Here is a 17,105-nt window from a genome sequence, read left to right as displayed (position 1 = left end):
AACTAAGCTCTTTGAATTCAAATATAACCCTAGTTATTGATTTTAATAGAGAACTAGCTCCTTATCAGTATGGGACCTGTGGGAACATTCTTCACCTGTGTCTGATAACAATGTTTACTGGGATTATAAGGAGTGTTCCCTGGCCCCCTGAACCCAAAGCACTTGAAATCACTTTCTGATGAGCTGAATGCATAAAGAGCAAAACAATAAGCATTCTTCCATGTGCAGGCAACATGATTCATTGTCACACAACAGTAATTATCTTAACAGAGCCTGGCCCTGCTATTTGTAGAACTATTAGAAATAAGAGCTAAAGCTCAATGTTTCCAAAGTAAAAGCTATAATTTTTGGAAAATGACTTTTATTGTTTTGAGAATACAACTCTTTCAGTTAACTAAGGGTACATTTTACAAGTACCAAAAATATCTAACAAGAAGCTACATTAATTAAATTTTAGCCTCTGAGAGTATTTTGTTGGGGATTTTTTTAGTGACATGAGACAGACTTGCTGATATTGATTTTGAATTTTTCTTTCTTTCTTTTTTAAAGTTTATCTATTTATTTTGAGAAAGAGAGTACAAGTGGGGGAGGGGCAGAGAGAGAGCGAGAGCGAGAGCGAGAGAGAGAGAGAGAGAGAGAGAATCCCAAGCAGGCTCTGCACGGCCAACGCCAGCACAGAGCCCAATGCAGGGTTTGATGTAGGGCTCAGTGTGGTGTTACATGCAGGTCTCGAGCCCAAGAACTGTGAGATCCTGACCTGAGCCAAAATCAAGAGTTGGACACCAACCAACTGAATCACCCAGATGCCCTCTTCTCTTCACTTTTTAATTGGATTTTTGTTTTCTTTTTATCGAGTTTTAAGAATTCCTTGTATATTATCAGAGAAATCAATGAAATTCATTTCATTCTCTTAGCTAGCCTTTCACAGAACAGAACCTTTTAATTTTAATAAAACCTGACTTATTAATTTTTTCTTTCATGGATTATGCTTTTGGTGGTGTATCTAAAACATTATTGCCAAGCCCAAGATCACCTAGATTATCTCCTATGTTGCCTCTTAGAAGTTTTATAGTTTTGCATTTTACATTTCAATCTATAATTCATTTCAGTTAATTGCTTTTTTTAGAACAATTCAGAAAAATAAAATTCTAGTTTATCGTTGGACAACACTGTTTCACACATATACGAAACAGGCCGGAAAAATAAATAAATAAACAGCAACTTCACTGACAAAAAAAGGAAAAAAAAAAACAAAAACCAAACACCTTTATCTTTGGCCTTTTTAACCATCTCATACAAAGCAACTATTTAAAGTATAGCTAAGTACATACACAAAAAAAGTTACCAAAATGCTCAGAGTAAGATTGGTTTCTTGTTGTGGTTTTGCTTTTTTTTTTTTTTTTTTTTTTTACAAAGTTTTATTTCTCCTTTGAGATTATAATGAACATGGACTCACCACAAGTAGAGTCAGAAGGAGGACAATGTTCCAAAGGCTGGTTTGGTCATCAGAGGTCATTAAAAATGACCCCTAAAAACATGTGGGAGGGGTAGAGAGAGAGGGAGAGAATTCCAAGCAAGTTCTGCACTGTCAGCACAGAGCCTGACTTGGGGTTTGATTTCATGAACCTCGAGATCATGACCTGAGCTGAAATCAAGAGTCAGATGCTTAATCAACTGAGCCACCCACACGCCCCACACACACACACCTTTTCTTTTTCCTTTTTTTAATTCTTGAGAACTACAAATTCCTTGCAAGTGCAGCTTGTTTCTGCAGATTATTTTCCAAACATGTACAAAATGGAACCAAAATGGAGAATCCCTTAAGAACCCGAAGAGGTGAAACATTTAAAGCTACATTATCTGGTAGCAAGTGTTCCTGCCTTCAGTTGCCAGCCACTTCCTCATCCTGTTCCCAAGAGTTAGCTGGATGAAAACATCTTCCCAGTGATTGTTTTCACTTCTTTTTTCTTGGCACCTGGGCATGCATGATTTAGCACCTTGAGGAATGTGTTTGCCTGCATACTTGTGTGAATATGGGCCTGAAAGTCCTTGATGTGGTAGTGCAAATAGTCCCAGAACGTGGGAATCACCCAGAACATGGTGTTGTCTTAAGACTGGCATTGGTGTAGTGAGGGAACAGCATGAAGCTAAGATAGCCAGTGTTGTCACCCATGATAGCATCTGTCTTTCAGCTCGAGAGGAGGTTCCCTGTGGCTAAAGAGGACCTGTAGGGCTGTATGGCTGGCTCTGCCTCCTTCTTTGAAGTCCTGCATGAACACTTTTCCAATGGCCACATCATCAACATCCTTAAGCACTATGCTGAAGACGACTGTGACTCTGTCTTTTTAAGACTCGGCATACGTGGTCTCATCATCCCTACATGGATAACTGCCCTGTTCTCTCCTTCTTTATCCTCTTCTTGGAACTGGAAGTATTTCTCAAAGACAGAGGCAAAACAATTTCATTTCAACATGCCAACCTGATGCACAGTGGAATCTTGGATGCCGGCAGATTTCCAAAGTCACAATAGCAAAAAAGATACTGTATCCTGACTCAGGATTTACCAAGAAGCTCCCATACACTCTCTTTAATAACTCATCAGCACTATGTGCCTCGATTCCTTGCTGAATTTCAAAGAAATACTGACCATCACTTTTGTTTTGTCTCCATTAGGATTTGAAATACGAGAGCGGACTCCATCGAAATCTGCACATGTGACTGCTGCTTCTGGTTTGCTGTGAGGGGCTGCATTCTCGAAATTGAGTGCCAGCATCTCCTCAATGATGCACTTGTTTGCCTCCAGCAGGATCCTGGCAGCAGTTGGCCCCAACGCCTGAACCCGCCTGCCCAGCCACCTAGCCACCACCACTGCCACCTCACCCACCTATGCTGAGTGATTTATTGTTGTTGTTGCTTTTAAGCGCTTTTGAGTTTACCCTGATGATGTTTTCAGAACATTTTTCATCTTTCGGGCTTTCAGATTTAATCATTGTATGATTTCCTGAACCTGGAATGGCTTCTTTGTGGAATTAGCCATTCTGTAGTATTTATTAATCATAGTATTCAGATTCTCTCAGTGGTATTTGCCTATTCCATCAAAAACTGTTAGTGATACCGTGTTTTCTGTCAAGCATCACGTAAGCAGCACATAGTTGAATTTTGATTTAAAAAATAATCTGAAAATCTTTGCTTTGCCCTCTTCCTTTTATGACATAGCTGTTCTATTTGATCTCACCTCAATCGTTTTATTGCATGTTTCTTCTTCTTTTTTTTTTTTTTAAATGATTTGAAGTTTCGTTTGCTTTCTGTCTTGTACTGTTTGGACTATACTTTATCTAAACCTGTTTTCTGGTCTTGTTTTGCTTTATTTCTCATTACATTTTAGACTTTTGCTCACTTTCTCCTTGAAAGTCTTGCTTCCTGCAGCATCCATGAAGCCATGTATCTCCTGATTCTTCTGCCTTCCCTCTGGCACTTTCTTCTCAATTATGATATTAGGCCCCTCCCTCTCTTCCCATTCCTCAAATGTTGATGCTCTTCAGAGCTCCCCTTTTCTTCCCCAGCCCACTTTCTCCAGGCCATTTTGACCAGTTCCTTGGATTTAATTGTCATCCATACATTAACAATTCCCAATCCTTCAGATCTATCCCTCAAGACCATAGACATGTAACTAACTGCCAAATATCTCCATTTGGACACCCCACAGGCACTTTAAACACAATGTGATCAAAATGACACTTGTTTCTTTCCCAGTGAACCTGATCCTCTGCCAGAATTTTCCCTCCAGGATTTGATAGCACTATCCACTTCAATCCTAAAGCCAGAAAATCTGGGAAGATATTTAACCCTCTGGTTTCCCTCAGCCCTCATAGCTCTCACCACACTTTTCAGTATTCTTGATTCTGGATTCTACATAACAATGGAATTCATCTTCCTCTCCCTGTCCCCAGAGCTTCTGCTATGGAGTTAAGTGACTACCAGCTCTTACTTAGATCCTACAAAAGCTGCCTAATTGGTCTTTTTCAATCTATCCTCCCTCGTGCAAACAGAAGAATCTTCTAAAATGCAAATCTGTGTTGCTCCCACACTTAAAACTCTTCAATGGATTTCCATTACTTTTAAATAAATCTTGGAAGGCCCTCCTTGATCTTGACCTCACTTATCTCTGCCATCTCTTCTTTTTTTTTTTTTTTTCCTGCCACCTCTCCTTGAGCCACCCTCTCTATCTCACTATATTCCCCAGCGATAGCTATACTACGTTTATGTTAGCTCCTTGGACATGCCATGAACCCTATGGCAGCCACTGTAAATTGCCACCAGTATCCATCCATTTTCTTCTTTTTAAAGAATTGATCTCACTCCAGATTTGGTGGGGTGCATAACTGCTGGTTACTACTTTTACCAGCCACCCCTGCTGTTAGGTGTGGCTCTGTGACCAGGCTTTCATGAATGGAATGTGTGGAAGAGTGATATGTGCAACTTTAATGTCACTTCCTTAAAAATAAGTTGATTGCCGTTCATTCCTTTCGTGGGGCTGGAGTGTGAATGTGGAGCTGGTGAACAACTTTTGACCATGAGAATGAGGAAACACACAAGGAGGTTGGGAAGGCTATAAAACGGAAGGAACTTGTGACCATGAAGGACTATGTGGCATACAGATTTTTGAGTTCTTAATTATAGCAGTGTAGCCTATGTATCAGTCAGGATCACTTGGGTAATGCTGCAGTAACAAACAACTCTTAAAGCTAAGTGGCTTAACACAACAAAGGTTTATTTTTCACTCATGCTACAAGTACAGCACAGTAAAGTGGCTTTGCTCACGTGGTCATTCAGGGACCCAGCCTAATAGATGGCTTCATCTAAATATATTCTTTAATGAGGACATAGGAGAGAAGGACACTTGGCAAACTGTGTTCTGTCTCTTAAAGTTTCCAGCTGGCGGGGCGCCTGGGTGGCTCAGTCGGTTGGGCGGCCGACTTCGGCTCAGGTCATGATCTGGCGGTCCGTGAGGGCTGTGGGTTCGAGCCCCGCGTTGGGCTCTGTGCTGACAGCTCAGAGCCTGGAGCCTATTTCAGATTCTGTGTCTCCCTCTCTCTGACCCTCCCCTGTTCATGCTCTGTCTCTCTCTGTCTCAAAAATAAATAAATGTTAAAAAAAAAAATATTTAAAGTTTCCAGCTGGGAGTCAGGCACACTACACTCAGGGTGCAAGTCATACTGTCTCACCTAATTCAAAGAGGATTGAGGACAGATAATCCTATCATGTTTCCAGAAAGAAGGGAAGACCAGAATATGTGTGACTAGTCCTGATGACTAGCTCAGCTTCTGCCTTAATGTGTCTTAACTGGTGTTCCCTCAAAAGAGGTAACCTCTGTTTCTCTTGCTTAAGTGTTCGTAGGATGTTTTCTTTATGTTTCCAAATATATATTTCAAAGATCTCACAAGACTATATCTTCTTCTTAATCCTTCCTGCAATAATTACCCTTGGGAATCCTAAAGTAACTGTTCCCTTTGCATAATATTTTCCTAAATATTTATCTCAATATCTGAACTCTCTCCAAAGCTCCAGTCCTAGATTTCCAACTACCAATACCTGTCAAACTTGGCAAGCTTAAAACAATTGACTGCAGTACTTAAATCTGATTCTTCTGAGTTTATATTCTTATTTTGTTTTATCTCTGTGTCTCCAGGCCTTAGAATTAGGGCCTGGCATGAGAAGGGGCACTGCATACTTAATGAATGAATGAATATCATAAAGATTTTTATTTATTTTAAATGTTTATTTATTTTGAGAGAGAGCATGAACAGGGGGAGGGACACAGAGAGGAGGAGAGAGAATCCCAAGCAGGGTCTGTGCTATCAGCGTGGAGCCTGACACAGGGCTCCGTCTCATGAGCTGGGAGATCATGACCTGAGCCAAAATCAAGAGTCAGGCGCTCAACCGACGGAGCCACCCAGGTGCCCCTGTAAAGATCTGACAATGGCTTGCAAACCAGGAATCTTCTCTGATTCCAATTTCCTCCTTACGAGCCTGCGCACAGTCCTTCTCCTCGCCACAATTGGCTAGTCCAGTGCTCTTTGCCTAGCAGCTAAATGATTACAATAGTTTTCTCACAGTTATCCCCATCAACATATTTTTTTCATTCTTCAACCTACTTTATGCAATGTTCCCGTATTAATTTCCTCGAAGCATGTGACATTCTACAGCCCTGTAAGGAGTGCAATCACACGCAAGCAGTATGGTATGTTCTGAAGGTAAGCACAAATAAGGCACAGTCTCCACGCTCGAGCAGCTTACAGTCCCGTGGGAGACAGACATGTGTCTAGAGACACAGAACCAGGAAAGCAGAGCCAAAAACAGAGGAGCACAAAGGTAGAGTGACAGATGTGACAGATGTTGAATCGGCCAAGGAGTCAGAGAAACGGAGTCACTTACTTCCTGTCCTAACAGACAATTAGACATTCTCCAGAATCAGCATTCGATGGAAATAGGAATGATTCCTGTTTTGAGTCAGGAGGGGGAAGACCTGGGCACCAACTGGGGTTAGTTTGGGAGTGGGCAGGGATTGACGGCACTTTTATCTGAGGACCTCTGTTTTCTCTCTGATGCGTGAGAAGGACAAAGGATGAGTCACTGTGCTGTGTAGTCCTCCAGGAAGGCCTGGATGTGCTGCCAGCTGGTGAGGATGGCTTGGTTCCCCATACCTGCTGGAAACCTCTAGCTACGTCCGCAGCATTCGATTTAATTCTACAAACAGGTACTGATGTACTGGGACTAGTGTTTGGCTACAGTAGGTAGCTGCTCTTCCTTGTCCTTCCTTGCACATCTCCAGAATTCAAGCTGTGTTCTGGCTTTCACAAGAATACTCAGATATACACTGCTTTCCAGGGGAGGGAGCCTGAAGTCAAATGAATTGCTGCATGGATTTTGTAAATTCAGAGCAGACCAAATTGCTTAGAAGCAAAGCCTTGGCAATGTTTTATTTACACAAGCCAGGCTTTTTTCAGAAAGAAAATAAGAGGGTTTGGGTTGGGGAAGGGGGCCGGGAGGAGTATTATTTTTGGAAATCCAAGGGCTGAATATGAATATAGAGCCAAAGCCTGGAAAATTAAAAGCATAGATTTTGGGAAGGGAAAGATCATCCTGTCCCCTGACTGCACCCCGCCCCTGCCCCGCCACCACATGCACCCCATCAAAAGGAATATAGTCTGACCAGCAGGCAGGAAGATGTGGAATTTTGTAGTTTACTTTAAGTGTGCCTTTTGTGCAAGGCCCTTGGAGAATAAAACAGATCATGTGATCTGATGAAGGTGATGGACAAATCCTCTTAACAGAAGCACATGAGGAGTGTTCTTTGTCTTCCTACTGACCTAGACTTTGTTATGATTCCTGGCTCTTATGCTTGGGATTCCAGAAGCATACAGTTTTTTACAAGATACTCTAGAAATGTTCATGGACCTTTCCCTGATGAATTTCCAAAAGGACTAGAAATGCCACTTTAGAAAATACACAGGATGCTGAGGTCACGTACATGAGCTGCCAAACACCAGCAGAGACAGGGCATTGGATTAAGCAGAATTGTACCCCCCCCCCGCCCCACTCATTCGATGAACCTGTAAAAAAGAGAACCGGAGGCTTTCTGAAAGAGAAAATCTAAGCTTCTGTCCTCCAAGGCACACCCTAGAAAAGACTTAATAGCTAACTAATAATTATCGGGGAAATCAAATTACCTTTATAATAAGAAGCACACTACTCTTACTTTACACGAAGAACTGCAGAGGATTACCTTGAAATCTCCTTGAAATTGGTCGAGAATTGCTTTATGGTAAAGAACCTAAAAGACACGTTTTCTTTCATTCTCTCTTTCAGGCAGATTTGTAAGAAAAAAATTAATGCTATGAAGCCAGCCATTTCTTTTCAAAAGATAGATCCTCCCCTGCCACACCTATTTTTTTTTCAATATAGAACTTTAGTATTGCTCAAAAGGATATGAGCATGTCAGGTGGCCTTTAAAAAATCCTTTTAAAAGAAAGAAAAAAAAATAATCCAGACAGACAGGAAGTCACCAGAATTCCTTTAACTCTTTATAATTTCTGGAAACGAGGACACCTAGGGGCGCCTGGGTGGCTCAGTAAGCGTCTGACTTCAGCTCAGGGTATGATCTCACAGTTCATGAGTTCCGGCCCCACATCGGGCTCTCTGCTGTCAGCACAGAGTCTGCTTCAGATCCGCTGCCCCCCACCCCCTCGTCCCCTCCTCAACTTGTTCTAAATAAATAAATAAACTTAAAAAAATAATAATTTCTGGAACTGAGAGAAGAGCTTGGAGTGTGGTTAATTTCTCCCCAAGGAAATGTCAAACTCTCGTCAGTGGAGAAGCCTCTTGTCAACATTTAGGATGCCAAGATGTGTAGGAACATGAGGAATCTTATAAGCTATTCCAGTCACCTGAACTTTTGTCAAGGCAAACCAGACCGATTCTGAACGGGTGGGTCATGGGTGCAGCCGGTGCCCCCCCTGGATCCTGTCATCTGGCTGAGGTGACCATGCCCCAGCTGGTGTGAGTGTTGGCCTCTGATGGTTCACACCTTCCCCTGTCACGAAGGCCAAGCCGTCAGCTGTGTGAGAGTCTCCTGCCTGGGAAGTCATGCCCTGCCCCAGGGATGGACAGTAGAACAGCTGGCACCCAGTGACTGCCTTACACAGAGGTTCGAAAGGCTGGCCTCTCCTCGGGGCATGACAAACTCTGTGGGACAGCTGTGGTCAGCGTGTCCCCTGTGGGGCCTGGCTGAAGCCAGGCCATAGCTCGTCTTGACTTAGCTTTCCTTTTTGTCAGATATCTTGCTCTTGCAACTTTCTCTCTCTGGAGAAGATTCCATCAACAAACGTCTTCCACAAGAATCCTGTCTGAGGCTCTGCTTCTCAGAAAGCCAACCTGAGACAATGCAACAGAATAAAATCTGAGACTCTCTTATGTTATTTCTACAATCCCTCTTTTCTCCTTGTTCCTCTCTATGCCAGTCAATATTCATGTTTTTCATATTGTCTTTCTTTCCTTTTTTTTAATCAAAATCTTCCCTCAGGAAAAGATCTGACAGCTTCAGCCTCATACACATTAATGATATATTAGGTTTAAGGGTCTTTCTTCCAGGGCATTGGCATCTTAACGTGATACAAAGAACAGGACTGGAATTAAGGGATGCATTATTGGTGGCTCCAGAATTCTGAAGGGATGAGTTAACTTTTCAGCAACTAAACCATCACATCACAGGTCATTATGTGCTCTACCTAAACATATTTCACCTTAATTAGAAAGGGCTGATGTCATTTGCTTGTGCAAAATTAGAACTCCTGACATTGTCACAAGGACTCCCAGGGGCCCTTCCAGCTTCCCCATTCTTGTGAGGTCATGAAGGGGACTCTGGAAGCAGAAGCCAAGTGTCTCTTTCCCCACTGCTGTATCTCATGGCCTCATTCTTTCCCTGGAATTATGGAAACTAAGACCTGCTAGTTCAGCATTTCTCAAAGAATTCCGTGTTCAAGCACCTTTGGAAAACATAATTTATTATCCCCTTTTCAGGAGGATGTATAGTATTGTTAATATATTAAGTCTAAGAAATAAGATTCAATATATTAAATAAATTTAAATATATTAAATAAAGAATCCTATTTAATTTACTAAGCCCAGGCTTTTCTAAACTTATCCATATTCGAATCCAATTTTTATGGCTCATCATTTAGGAAATACCCATCTGTTCCAATCTCCTTATTTTACACATAAGATCCGGAGGCCCCGGAGTTAAGCTTCTCTGATTTTTCCAACTCCCTGGGTGACAAGCCACCTCAGTGATGTGACACGTCCTAGAGGCAGTGCTGTCCCGCATCCACACTGACAATGTGCTGTGTGCCATCACTGGACGCTGTACCACTTTGCCAGCTGACGTAGGCTGACGGCACAGCCACCTTCACAGGGTCACTTTATGTGGTTAATTCAGTGTTGGCCATGTAAGCTTCAGACCTCCTATCGTATCTGTATAAATAGCCAAAACTGTCCCAGACCCAAGTTGACTAAACAAGTGACCTGTTTGTTTTTATTGGGTGTGTTTTGGTGAAGCTGAAACATGTCTTGGAGATCCCAGGATGTCACCTGTTTTAATTCACAGACATTCTGTGTTCCAGCAGATCTCAACGACTTTGATGATACCAATTCTCCGGTTTTTTATCAGCGATTTTTTTTTCTTAACAAAGTGATTCACATATATTAACATTTAGCAATTCTAGATTCTTTTGCTTTCTGGTTTAAATTATCTACAGTCCCTATTTAATAAGAGTTGGCTTTTTTTTTAAAAAAATTATATTTTTTTTATTTTTGAGAGCAAAAGAGACCATGAGCAGGGGAAGGGCAGAAAGAGAGGAAGACACAGAATCTGAAACAGGCTCTGGGCTCTGAGCTATCAGCACAGAGCCTGATGTGGGGCTTGAACTCACAGGCTGCAAGATCATGACCTGAGCCAAAGTCAGAGGCTTAACTGACTGAGCCACCCAGGTGCCCCATAACAGTTTGGCTTTTTGATCAATGAAGTCCAATTGAAAGGCTCTTATTCTGTGAAAAACCAAAGGGTTTACACTCAAATAGGCTTGTCTTTCAGCTCCAAGCCTGAGGACTCGAGTGTCTTCAGAGATATGTCACAAAGCTTGCGTATGTATAAATACATTAGAGCCGTGAGTGCGTGTGTGCATTCCAAAATAAATCCTCAGGCTTCCTGCTCCCTTTTCAGCTCAGCTGAGGAAACTGTAGCAAAGAGATGCTCTAGCTGGAAAGAAAATCAGCCATTTTATACCCTGTTCAGTATGCAGGCTTTTATCTGGGTCTAAACGTGTGTATAAAGAAACCATTAGGACAGCTTACTTCTTGGCCACTCCGTCTGCCACCTCAGCAGGAGCGGACACACCACAGAGAACCTGACCAGGCCAGTCTGGTGCGGCCACGCCCCCCATCACTAAGGAAAGCCTCCTGTGCAAGTTCAAGGATGCGCAAGTTCAAGGAGGGCAGCCACGTGTGCACTGCCCTCACTGCCCTACAGCCTTGCAGCTCAGGACTTGCAGCCGGCAGATTGGCTTGGGGCATCAGTGCCCCTCTCCCTTCCCAACCATACCAGTGAGAGTGTCTCCTGGTTCCTGACCTGCCATCCATCCTCCTGGTTGGTTCTCACTGTGTACCAGTGAGGAAGAGAGCAAAGCAAAACAAATATTCCCATAGTTACATGCAGAAACATAATATTTCGAAGTTAACGAGGGCCTTGTACATCACTTCCGTGCGTTGAGTTTCACAGGGAAAAAATCTGCTATTCCAGGAAGGCATGCCATCATCATTTCTCTCCCTATGCTTTTGGAGCAGGTGTGTTTTGGAGCCTTTAGCAATACAGCCTTTCCCTTTGCAAAACCTCGATAGTGATGTAAGCCTCTGTGTGCACGTGCACACACATGCTGATTAGGAGGTTGGGAGTGGAAGACACCATGAAATGGAAGGGAGAATAAAGGGTGGCGATGAATTGAGTTCAGAGCAGTGAACAACACTTTGGATCCCATGAGAGATTCCAGAAGCCCTATGTCATGGGCTTAGGAGGCCACTGGCCAAGGCCGAGGCCCAGAAGGCTTCAGCTAGAGCAACCCCTCTCCCCAGTGTTCTGGGGCGGGGGGGGGGGGGCTTCCTGCTCTCCCCCACACCCCACCCCTTTAATTAAACACATTTAAAGTAGTGCACACGGGTCTGCAAGAAAATTGTTAAACAACTTGAAGAACAGATGTTATCGTCTGAAAAGGAAGTATTCGTTTTCATAAAGTAAATTTGTGCGTATGTGTGGCCAGAGCTAATTCTCAGCAGATTTTGTTTCCTGCTTCTCCGGGAAAATATTTGTTTTCTCTGAGCGGAATCATTGCTCATTCCTGGGGCGATTCAATTGTTCACTTGTATTTCTTTGCTAGGGCTGCTATAGCAGGGTATCGCAGAGTGGGTGGTTTCAACAACAGAAATTTATTTTCTCACAATTCTGAAGGCCAGACATTCGAGATCACCGGACAGTAGTCCCCCCTTGCCCACGGTTTCGCTTTCTGTGGTTTTGGTTACCGGAGACGAACCTCAGAAGCAGATGACCCTCTACTGTCAGGTTCGTGGTCGCCCTAAACTACAAGGGTGCCTACATCATTCACCTCACCCCATCTCACCAGCCAGAGGAGGCATTTTATCATCTCACACCCTCACAAAAAGAAGAAAGGTGAGTACGGCACAAGAAGATGTTTTGAGAGAGAGACCATATTCATTTTCTATTGCAGCATGTTGTTATAATTATTCTATTTTGTTATTAGTTATTGTTAATCTCTTACCATGCCTAGATTATAAATTGAAATCTATCATACGTATGTCTGTATAGGAAAAAACAGTACGTATAAGGTTCAGTACTATCCATTGTTACAGGCCTCCAATAGGGGTCTTGGAACGTATTGCCCGCAGAAAAGGAAGGACCACTGTATTGGCCGGCCTGGCTTCTTCCGAGGCCTCTCTTGTTGGCTTACAGATGGCCATTTTCTCCCTCTGTTTTCATATGGTCTTTCCTCTCTGTGTGTCTGTGTCCGAATTCCCTCTTCTTATAGAGACGCAAGTCATATTGGAATTAATTTTAAATTATTTTCATGACTTCATTTTAAATTAATTACCTCTCCAAAAACTGTCTCCAAATCCAGTCACATTCTAAGGTACTGGGGGTTGGGGTTTCCAAGACATGAATTTTGGGGAGACACAGTTCAGCTCATCACCTGATATACGTAGGAAGAAAAAAAAACACGAAACGAATTGGACTACAGTCATGGCATCTCTAGCTAAACAATGATCCTATCCTATAAATGGTGATGTTATTCATGACCAAACGTACCGATGTTAGATCGTTGTATTCTGAAGCAGTTCGGTAGAGCAAGTGGATGTTGCTATGGGCAAAGGATGGGGAGTCACCTGAAGGTACACAACGTTCTCACTGTAGGTCACCTGCAGATGTGCTTTTTGCAGAACAGGAAATGAAACCCAGGAAAGCAAACCATAGACCAGGAGAGTCTCAGGAGAAATGGGTCTGAAGTGTGAGACACAGACACAGATTTCCCACATTCTCAGCACGGGTTAAGTCAGCCGCTGTTACAAGGATGAAGTCATGTAGCATCTTTGCTGGTCAAGCCACTGTTTAAAAGGCCTTGCAGCGGCTTCAGTTTCACCAGTGGGGTTAATATTCACCACCCACATTTGGCCGGCTGCCAGCATGGGGTGGGCAGGGGTGAGGGTTCCTGGATCACAGGAACACCAAGCCCTCTGCTGGATTTTCATCCACTTTGTGAGGCAACAGCTTTATCTTTAATTTGTGTGTGTGTGTTTAACTGTGGTAAAATCATAGAACATAAAATTTACTATTGTTGCATAGGGGTGCCTGGGTGGCTCGCTGGGTTGAGCGTCCGACTTGGGCTCAGGTCATGATCTCGTGGTTTGTGAGTTCGAGCCCCTCGTCGGGCTCTGTGCTGACCGCTCAGAGCCTGGAGCCTGCTTCAGATTCTGTGTCTCCCTCTCCTTCTGCCCCTGCCCTGCTCACACTCTGTCTCTGTCTCTCAAAAAAGTGAATAAACATTAAAAAAAATTTACTATTGTAACCATTTTTAAGGGCACAATTTGGTAGTATTAAGTATATTCACGTTGTTGAGCAGCCAATCTACAGAATCTTTTAATCTTGCAAAACTGAAACTCTGTCCTCATTAAACAACTTCCCATTCCCCTCTCCCCTCAGCCCCTGGCAACCACCATTCTACTTTCTGTTTATAGGAATATGACTCTAGGTACCTCATATGAAGGGATATGTACGATATTTGTCTTTTTGCAACGGTCTTATTTCACGTAGCATGATATCCTCAAGGTAGTTGTAGCATGCGTCAGAATTTCCTTCCTTTAAGACTAAAAGAGTATTCTATTGTATGGATGCCACATTTTGTCTGTCCATCCACCGAAGGGCATTTAGGTGGCTTCCACCTCTTGGCTCCTGTGAATATCGCTGCTATGAACATGGATGTAAAAAACATGTCTTTGCGACTCTGGTCTCCATTATTTTAGCTATATATCCCAAAATAGAATTGCTGGACCATATGGTAATTCTATTTTTAATTTTTTAAGGATCTCTATTTTTAAACCAGATAATATATTCGCTTGGTCCAAAAATGGAGATGATATCAAATGCTTTACACTGGGAAGTCTTAATAATCCATGCCTTTTCATCATCCCAACCACCAACTGTAGGAAACCACGTATAACTTTTTTTGTATCCCTCAAGTGTTCCTTTATGCAAATATGCGTGTATGTCCTCATTTCCTTTTTCTTTTTTTTTTAAAGTTTGTTTGTTTATTTTGACAGAGAGTGTGTGAGCAGAGGAGGGGCAGACAGAGAGAGAGAGAGAGGTAGAGAGAGAGAATCCCGCACTGTCCGTGCAGAGCTCAATGAGGGGCTCAAACCCATGAACCACGAGATCATGACTTGAGCTGAAATCGAGAGTCAGATGCTCAACCAACTGAGCCACCCAGGCCCCCCTAGATGTCCTCACTTCCCAAGGTAGCTGTGGCAAGCAGGATTTGGGCTCCCATGATCTTTACCCTCTGGTGTCATTATCTGTGAATGTGTTTCATTACATAGCAAAATGGACACGGCAGATGGAATTAAGGTATGGGGCCTAAAATAAGGAGATTAGGTTGGATTACAGAAGTAAGGACCAAGCTAATCACTTGAACAGCAGAAAAGACAGGAGAGGTAAAGTGGGAGTGGATGTCAGAGAAGCCAAGCACAGGAAGGACCCCGTGCACTGTAGCTGACTCTGAAGACAGAGAAAATGGGCCACGAGCCAAGGAGTTCAGGCAGCTCTGGAAACTGAGAACTGTTTGGGGTTTTGTTTTGTTTTATCTCAGAGTTTTTACATTCTGGTGATGAGCTAAGGGACACAGAGACAATCAATAAGGAAACGAGTACATGGATAGCCTGTTATGGAGAAAAATAAATCAGGGTATGAAAGTGCCAGGTGGGAAGGGGACGGGTATAATTCTACATAAGGTGGCATTTGAGCAGACACCCAAAAATAGTATTTGGATATTTGGAGGGAGATACAGTTCATTTCAAAGTTCTGCTCCAATTCACTTCTTAATGATTCCTCAAATGTTTATTAAGGACCCTCTATGTACCCAGCACCAAACTAAGTAGTGACAATGCAAAAAGGAATGTGACAAAGCACATTAGGTCTCCTCTGCCTTTGAGGATTTTATAGACTAGAAGGGAAAGATTGGCAAGGAAACAATTATCTGAAGATTTCAATGTGTCGGGGCAGAGGTCCGTGGGAGAGGGGGGATACAGAGTAAATCTGATCACACCTCTCAGAAAGCTTCAGAGAAAGTGTCATTGGAGCTGAGTCTCAAAGGAGAGCAATTGTTTACCAGGATCTGGGAAAGGGCATTCAGGGCTCCAGGGAGCAATCTGCTGGAGGGCCAGGGGAGCTGTATGTAGGTCATTCAGCAAGGATGGGGTGGGAGTTCCAGAGGGGATTGGCAGAGAGAGGGGGGTTGGATAGGAAGTTACAGCCCCATGTGGAAGCCTTTACATGCGGTACTAAAAGTTCACACCACGTTCTGTATTTGATGGGGAGCTTCCAAAGGATTTTAAGTGGGGTAATAGGATAGTAGAAGTTACTGAGGCAACAAGAATAAAGACAAGATTGAAGGGAGTCAGGAAACAGAACCCAAGCAGAAACTTACCTTGGAACCAAAGTTTGGGAGATAAATATTTAATAGCAATGTTGAGAAATGGCTATTGAAATTCGGTTTTACAGCTTCTCTTTTTTACACAAATCTGACCAAAAGATACATTTAAATTTACAATTTCCAAACAGTCTGTGTCATTACAATTACCATGTCATTTACAGTTACCAAATTGGAGTTCCTGGGCCTCATGTTCTCTGGTCTACTCGGCGGATAGTTTCCTCAACTTCGGATTCTTCGGTGAGAGATGAAAGCTGAACTCACTGACATCCATAGACAGCTATCTTTCTAAGTACTTTTTCATATTCCAAATGTGTCTCGTCAGGAGCAACTTGCTTTGTGTCTACAAAGGTATTAAGCAGAAATGCAGTTCACACTTGATAATTGGTTTTCTCTTGGGCTGACCTTCAATCTGCTACTTAGCAGAGTATATCCACACTTTCGACTGAAAGATGACGTTAGGGACACAGTTCTGTTGGGGGTGGCTGTTAAGCTAATAATCCTTTCCATTAATCAACACACCAAAACTCTGTGGGCAGAGATCACCCTTTGCAACTTTAACTCTTACAGTCGGTTGTGCTTTATTGTGTATTATTCGGAGAGTAATTGATACTTTTTTTTTTTTAAGTTTATTTATTTTGGGGACAGAGAGAGACAGAGCATGAACGGGGGAGGGACAGAGAGAGAGGGAGACACAGAATCGGAAACAGGCTCCAGGCTCTGAGCCATCAGCCCAGAGCCTGACGCGGGGCTCGAACTCACGGACCGCGAGATCGTGACCTGGCTGAAGTCGGACGCTTAACCGACTGCGCCACCCAGGCGCCCCTGATACTTTTTAAAAACCTTTTTGGCAGCTCAGATGGTGTAAATTTTAAAATTTTGTGCCGGTATTTTGTTACAAAAAATATGTATTTCTTTTTTGTTATTTTATCCTGAAAATGGTGCATAGTTGTACAGGAAATAAAACTACAGTCCTAAAGCATTTGTTTTCATTTGTACCATCCACTTGGGCCTTATCGTATCCTTTGTCATGTCAAACCAGTTGTACACAGTCACATCCTGGAGCGGTGAGATAAGACTGGGAATGGGGTATTTTTTAAGGCAGTATTGGATTTTAATTAGGAATCTACTTGGTGGATTTGTTTTTACCAAGAAATAAGAGTTACCCCCCAACTTGTAAATTTAATCAGTTGATTTTTTTTAAAAAGATGAACCAAAAGATTAACGACTGTTAATATGTCATTTCTTATACTTTTTATGAATAATTCTCTTATAATGAGTGCG

General features: G+C 42.7%; 1 long non-coding RNA gene and 1 pseudogene across 1 annotated transcript; one reads left to right on the top strand and one right to left on the bottom strand.

The window, feature by feature from the left end:
* Nucleotides 1-1,755: 1,755 nt before the first annotated feature.
* LOC123609951 lies at nucleotides 1,756-3,433 on the bottom strand (annotated as a pseudogene).
* Nucleotides 3,434-11,770: 8,337 nt separating this feature from the next.
* On the top strand, nucleotides 11,771-16,439 carry LOC123609811. Its single transcript, XR_006717971.1, has 2 exons — nucleotides 11,771-12,274; nucleotides 15,986-16,439. It is a non-coding gene; the product is annotated as an uncharacterized LOC123609811 (long non-coding RNA).
* The last annotated feature ends 666 nt before the right edge of the window (nucleotides 16,440-17,105 follow it).

The sequence above is a fragment of the Leopardus geoffroyi genome, chromosome B2 (assembly GCF_018350155.1).
Source record: "Leopardus geoffroyi isolate Oge1 chromosome B2, O.geoffroyi_Oge1_pat1.0, whole genome shotgun sequence".
NCBI classification, from domain to species: Eukaryota; Metazoa; Chordata; class Mammalia; order Carnivora; family Felidae; genus Leopardus; species Leopardus geoffroyi.
This window is presented reverse-complemented; position numbering and strand designations above follow the sequence as displayed.